This window comes from Chroicocephalus ridibundus, chromosome 3, assembly GCF_963924245.1.
Source record: "Chroicocephalus ridibundus chromosome 3, bChrRid1.1, whole genome shotgun sequence".
Lineage (NCBI taxonomy): Eukaryota > Metazoa > Chordata > Aves > Charadriiformes > Laridae > Chroicocephalus > Chroicocephalus ridibundus.
Genome location: NC_086286.1, coordinates 78,868,596 through 78,876,207, shown reverse-complemented (window position 1 = coordinate 78,876,207; position 7,612 = coordinate 78,868,596).

Genomic DNA, 7,612 nt, shown 5'->3' with positions numbered 1-7,612 from the left:
AATTTCCTGGGGAATGAGGGAGAGAGTGAGATTATAGTAATGCATCGTATCTTTTTGGGTTTTTTCTTTTTTGGTCGTGATACAAAAGTCATGTGTCTATATAACTGTTCGATTTCAAGACCTGAATACACTCATGGGAGCCAGGAATAGCAGCTTTTTCATTGTGTGTCTACCACAGAATTACGGTTGAAATGAAAAAGAATGTTGAAACATAAACTAAATTGATTTCATGTATGTATCACAAACAAAACTTTAAATCTCCCTAGCATGTCAAGTATTTCTCTCTTACAGTGAAGAGGAAGTAGCTTCAAACGTAATGCTGGGATGTATAAACAGAATGGCCACATATAAAACAGCTGCTCTTACTTTCCTCAGTGATGAGGAGATGCAAGCTATGGCAATGCACCCAGGTTTGGCATTATGTTTCAAAGAAGCTTTAGACCACCTGGAGAATATTTGGAGGAAAACAGGGGTCAAGAAGACTTGACTAGGACACTTGAGACAAAAAGGAACTGGACTTACATCTCCGCTCCATTTTCTCTAAGTTGTAAGTCTTCAGACACATGGAAGATTGCTGTAAAGACAAAGGGAATAAACTTCTGTTTTCACTTATGAATAGGACAGAAAATCATGGGCTAAAATTCAAACTTTCCAGCGATTGTGTTAATTCAACACTAGTATCTGGACTAGGAGGTTGCTGACCATCCTGGATTGGATGTCCTTAAGAAGAGGATAGACAAACATCTTTAGGAAACAGATTTACTTTTCCCTGCCTTAGAGCAGTGGAAGTGGTAGACGATCACAAAACCTCTCCCGCTCCTACCTCTTTAGGGCTCTAAAGTGTTCCATCAGAGTTTCCTGTGTATTGCTTTTGGACAAGACTCGGGAGCCTTTTTTTTTTAGTGGTCCAGTTTTCACCTATTTTTTTAATTTGCATGCATTCATTTTATTCAGTTAAATAAGAATTTTGTAATGTGTGCTTGCTGTTAGTATATGGATGCATGAGAATTAAAAAATAGTTCTCCTCCAGAGGTTTTCTCAACCCCTCCTTCTGTGATATGGACATATTAGGAAAGGAGTTGTCTAAACTGTCAAGGATGCTTGTCACGGAGCTCCAATGCGTACTTGTGAATTGAAATATGTGCCCATAGAACTGACAAGCATCCAGATGGACTTTTTAAGGGCTTTGACTAAAAAATGGAGGTGGAAGAAAACAGTTTTCCAAAAAATGTCTGCAAATTAAATAAATTCCGTTCCTTTAATGTAGGGTTCTCATACCATTAAATTTGCTTACCGTTAACTTCACCATCTGAGTTGTGTTGTGCCTGAAAAACGTTTGGTTTATACCAGCTGGTATGTAACATCCTGTTGAGCTTTTTTTTTTTCCTGCAGTTCTGTTCCAATTCCAAAAGATGCATCTTATTTCAGAAAAGAAAGGGAGGTAATACTAAAGAAAGGCTTACAGGTAGGTAGCTATAATATACACTGCCTTGAAAGAAAATCTCTTTGCTCTTTACCAAGTAGTAACTGAAAATTAAAATCAGAGAAAGGGATATGTTTTCTGGAACCTGGGCCTGTAAAGACAGAATGGGAAGGGTTGTAATGTTGTTTGCACATTAACCTTTCTTTTATTTGACTAATAATGTGGACCTGGCTCTGCAGCATTTGTTTATGGGACAAATACCAATTAGATTCAAAGCCTAAACATTTTTATGTATTTACCACTTTTTTTTGTTGTGTTTTTTTTGTTGGGTTTTTTTTTTTTAGTATCCTGAAAAAGAGATCTATTCACCTTGTGCTCCTTTTGCGGGTGGCAGAAGCAAAACCTCTTGTTATTCCGGCTGATGCCATGCAGAGGGAGTTCGAGAGCTGCTGGAGAAGGGAGCACACAGCAGCAAACTTGCCTCTGCTGCTGCACCAGGTGGGGCTCCCGCTTGCTGCCAAGAGCCAGGAGCTTTCCTCTGGCCCAGCAGGTTGCACTGTGCACATTTGAAAAAATAAAAACTCCCTCCTGAAAACCGGCACGAAAATGTTAGTGCTGGCAGTTTCCTTGTACGATGTGAAAATTTCCTCTTCTGTTTCTTTAAAGGGCAGGAATCTAAGCCAGGTCAGATGGGCTTGGGACAAAGTTTTCCCAGTTTCCTGGTGCTTTTGTGCTGTTCCAGTATGTCTGTGTTGTGGGTTATTTTTATTTTCATTTTTAAAGTGGTGTTCAAATTTCTAGGTCCAGTGGACTGAATTATGTCATTTCCCTTCAATTAACTCCTTTTTTTCATTCCCACTGTAATACTTCCACTGGGACAACTTAGGGGGAGTACCCTTCATGGATAAATATAACAGCACAGTGGTCTTTGATGACTGATTAGTGGTTGTTTTGATGTTATTCTCTGATGCTAATGATGATGTATACACTGCTTAAGTTTCCTATAATGTTAAGCTGCCGTTGTTTACAAATGCGTGATTTGTCGGTTAATTCTGATTTTATTCTAGTTTTTTACAGACAGAATTACTCAGCTAGTCCAGAGTAAATATTTGCACATGCTTAGATGGAAGAGATTTTGTACACACAGCAGTGTTATTGAGCAGCTTTATCCTCTCTATCAGGTAGGAACCAAAACTTAGGATCTAGCATGTATATGTCTAGCACAGTAGCCATTCATGAAAAGCGAAGTGTTAACAATGGCTTTTTTTTTTTTCCCACCCAAATAAAAAGCTATTAACCTTAAGGGTAATTTATCTCTGTAATTTGCCTCTGGGCATTCAGTCTAAGCTATCTGCTAATGGTCAGTATGAGCTGCTCAGAGAGATTCACTATTTGGACTGAAATTCCCTTTTCCTCATTGGGTTGGAAATACCATTCGTAAGCATTTAGGAGGAAACAAACCTTTAAGATTACTCTCAAACTAGAATTGCTTATTCAGTGGAAATGCAATGGCCTTCTAGCTAATGGGAGTAAAAGATGCAGAAATGCAAAAATGACAGTGTCTGTTTTATATACATAAACAGAAGCGAATTAGTCACATCATGGAGGAGTACAATGATGCAGTTCAGAGGGCTGCAAGACTTTCAGTGGCAAAGGAAAGTTTCCTGACAGGAAAAACAAATCCAGTGAATGTAGTGACACAGGAAGATCTGATGATTTACACCCAGTGATTAGTGTGTCACCTACACTCTCTGAAGGGCATTCACCGTTTTCTCCAGGTAAGATGAGCATTTTTTTGAACAGTGAAATACGATTATGAAACATTCAAGACTTGGATAAGAAAGTAAACTGAGGAAGATCAAATTCAATATAAAAGGAATTTAGAGGTTTGTAGATAATGAGCTAGACTGCATACATATGACTTTCAATTCTTTTAGCAGACTGATTTTATTAGAAAGGAAATAGTACAACACTAAAGCCAAATTTAGGTAAGTGGAATAATGAGCTCCCTGGGTGCAGTGTAGATAGTGTTGGGCTGCTTGGATTTGAGGAGATCCGGGATGAGAAAGAGAAAGCTTGGAGAGCCTTTTTTTCTGTATTATTACTGTGATGATATTTTAATAGAGCAGACATTATCAAGGGGCTGAGTCATCTCAGTGAATAGTCTAGACTTGGGGAGCATTTTTTTGTTTGTCACCTTTTGAAAACAGATCTGAATACTTCCTTGTTTTATCTTGTTTCTTTAATGATTTTATTATATAAGTGCTATAAGTCATTGACAGTGAATAAATTTCTGGAATTATACACAACGGATAACTATGGTTTGTTTTTTATCTTTTGTATTTTATTACTAAATTTGCAACTGAATAGTTTGTATGCTTTCTAAGTGACTGAGAATAACAACAGATATGTTTTTATCTCTAGGTTCTCCAGCATTTGCTTCTTTCCCACAGAATAAATGTGGCTGACAAGAAATGTCCTGATGTGGTCTAAGACAAATGGGACAAATTAAGAAGTCCTTTTGACAAGAATTCAGATATTTTTAATATTGATGTGTTTCCCTGTTCAAGAGTTTTAAGAAAAAATGGTGAGAAATTATTGGCTTTCCTTTAAAACCACAAGGCCATAATGCATTTGTTGATGTATATATTCTTTGAGAAAGGTCAGCAGTGCAAATGTTGACATCCTTGGTTTGTAAGCTTGAAAAATTCCGAGTGTGGCTTTTAAAGTCAGCAAAAATCCTGGAAATCTGGTGTCCAAATTCCAGAGTGTGGAGCCCTGAATCTGTGTTGGTCAGTCCTCTGGCCTTACTGTGCCCCAGGCTGCAGAAACAGGCGGTTCAGAAGGATCCTTGTGGGATCAACTCAGTGGAGAATCCAGGATTTTGTCCCAGTTATGCCAAACCCTGAAACTCACCCTTCCAACTTTCTCCAAAAATATTACTTAAAATATTTCTGTGGGTGGCCTGTTTCTGGAGAAACTAAGAGAAGAAAGCTATTGTTTTAAGACTAATACCGGAGTATCTCTAAAGAAATGTCCTTGTGGTTGTTTTCAAGTTCTCTTTCCTTTTGAAGCAAGGGAGGGAGTGATGTTGCTTATGTAGAGTTACCTATGTGAATGGTACTTAGCAAGCAAGGCAGCATTCCTCTCCAAGAGTGTTTAAACCCCGTGATTTAACCCATGCTTTTACAGACAGCGTGGGAACAGTGTGGAACTGGGGGAGTTCACAGGATTGTCTCTGGAAAAGCACAACCCCTCTCTCCTGGGGACAAGGCAGGGTGTACGCCTTCTCCTTGCAATCGGGAAATGGGCTGGCCAGGGTGGAGGAACGAAAAGGGGCTGTGACTTGTCCTCCACATCTTCTTTCTCCACTGAAGACCTCTACCACAAGCGGTGTACCTGTGGGTCTGCACAGGGGAGCAGGGCACAGCCCTGGCCTGGAGTAGCACTGTTAAACCAGTGGCAACTGATGGAGAAGAGTGCTACGGAAAGTGTGGATTTACCTGGGACAGGTAAGGGGCCTTTAGCCCTTAGTGGTCTAACTAAGCTCTGACTGGTCTAACTGGCTGTGTTGGTGCAGCCCTCTTTCACTCTGTAGGCCCATAGGGGTCCCATGGTGGGGAGGCGTGTCAGACTTGCCCCAGGAGTACAACACTACCAGTGTTAAGGAGTGGGGAGAGGAGGGTTAAACTCTTCTCTCCAAATGGAGCCCCTTGAGCAGGCCATGTTTCTCTCACATGAGCGGGATAGGAGAAGGAGGAATGATCCATGATCTCCCATACAGTGGACTAATAATGTATGGAGAAGGGCACAAGACCCCCAATATGTTATAGAGTTCACCTGAGCCATTCATTTTGCCATGTGGTAGACACTTATTGGTATTAAAAAGCAACTCAGAAGTGCTCTAGCTCATTTTGATCTTCAATATCTAGTTATCTAATATTTGAGGAACAGTATCATATTACCATCATAAGCTTCATTCATCTGCTGTCTAGATCATAGATGAAACAACAGAATGATTAAACAAGACATTAAAACCAAAGCTGAAGTAAAGCATGGAATAGAGACGCAGATGGCCCTTTATTGCTGAGACAGTGAGATAATAAATTAGATTAGATGTAGTTCCACTAAACCCCAAGAGTTCTGCTGAACTTTAGCAACCTGTAACTTGCCTATTAGGATATTTGTGTGTATCAGCAGTACCCACCAGTACTGGGTAAAGGAGAATCAGTTGACACTTTGGGAAAGTAGTAGCAGAAAAAGTGCTGATGTTTGTTATGGCTTGGCCTAAGGCAAAAACAAACCAACCAACCAAACAAACCCCCAGTGTTAAATATATCTGTCAAAGAGCTGAAAAAAGAGAAGAAAATATAACAAAACTTACAGGAACACAGTAGTTTTGGCTCTTCAAGGATGAAGGAATACTGATATCCTTCAAAGCCTTAAGCAAGCTTGAGATGAGGTAAAGAAGGAGGAGAAAACATTTCAGTTCTTCTAAAAATGGGTACTATGTTGCTCAACACTGCTACCAGGCCAAAATCAGCCATTCCCAATACACCCTTGTTTCAGAAGTTTGTGATAGCAGCATCAGGCCAGAATCAGATACTGGAGGAGTGATAACCCTGAAATAGTAACATACTTGAAGTTCTTGTGGCATGTGAAGATTTGGGAGGAGTGTGTGTGAGAAGAATGTTGTACACCCCTGAACCAGGACTCTGTTCAGGCAGTAGGATTTGTTAGTTGGCATCCTGTTCATGCTAGAAGATAGGCACTCCTCCAAGGACCATGGAGGTACTCTGACCTGCAATAGCTGTTAGTCTTTCAGCATCTGGCAGAAGGCCTTTTCTTAAAAGAAAAATGAAAATAATAAAAATCTGTAAGGTGTGGATTCCCCCCTCCCACCACATTCCATTTTCTGACGTATTTCTGATTCAGGACAAAAAAAGGGAAATTACATCATTGTGTGGATGCAAAGCAAAGGACATGGACAGCATTGCTTACAGTCATCTTACAGTCATGTCACTTTAAGTGTTGATGTTCTCCAGCTGGTCTGATTATGGCTTTTTGCAGAATCCTGCCACAAGGACAGTGGATTCACTTTGCCCCAGCGCAGCACTGAAACCGAGGAGCTGAAACCTCAGCTCCAGCTTCTACTTTCTCACTTTGGTATTGGCTACAACCTTAAGGATCTCAAGAACTCCACTGATGAGATGGAACTCTTTTCCCTGGTAACTGAAATGTACTTCTAAATATTAAAAAAAAAAAAAAGAGTCTTTTAAAGTATGGAAGGAAGTTCCATTTATTATAAGTCAGTGTTTTGCATCACGGAAAAATAAGATTGTGGGTGTTTTTGGTCTTGACAGGAAGCAGCAGGAAGGCCCGGCTCACTCTCACTAAGCTATAGTAATTGCTGACATTTCTGTTTTCAGTATCATGGCCCCGAGTCCATACCTTTTTTCTCCCAACTCTCGCTCGTGCTTTTTGTGCGTTTTCCTCGAGTTTTCCTGCCCTTGTTTGGTGCCTCCCCGAGCTGTGGTACTTCCACTAGAGGTCGGCTGTGACACACCATCACCCAGGACCTCACCGAGCCTCCCCAGCTCAGGGGTTACCAGCAGAAAAACGCTGGTTTTCGTCTTTTCTGACATTGAAAAGGCAAATCCAAATGAAAATCTCCACCATGTGTCCAAGGTCAAAAAGAGCTGTTAAACAGAAATAACATACTGCTTTTAAATACATGGCTTGCCTTACAAATAGCACCTTGTATGAGAACAGGTGGTATAGCTGAAAAGGACAAAGGTTGGGTTGCATAAACTGGTCTGTAAGTCTCTCATCAAATTAACATTTGATTAGTCCAGCTGAACTCACTGAAATATCCGAGATAAGCACAAGCAGACATGTTTACACAACTAGGCAATGATGTAAATTACCTTCATTGTAGGCTGCCAGTAGCTTACTCATTTTTGAACAGGATTTTCAAAGTACACCTTCTAGGCTAATGCTATTCCTACCGAAGCCAGTGATAATAAATTTGCCATTGATTTTGACTGAAAGACAGTAAGTGCTTTTGAAAATCCTGGTCTTCTTTTTGGAGGCTCCAGAGTTAACAGCGGAGAGTTTCATTGTGGCTGTTGGAAAGGACAGAAAACACAGGATCAGAATGTCTCCTTTGCCACTTTATCACCCCATTTA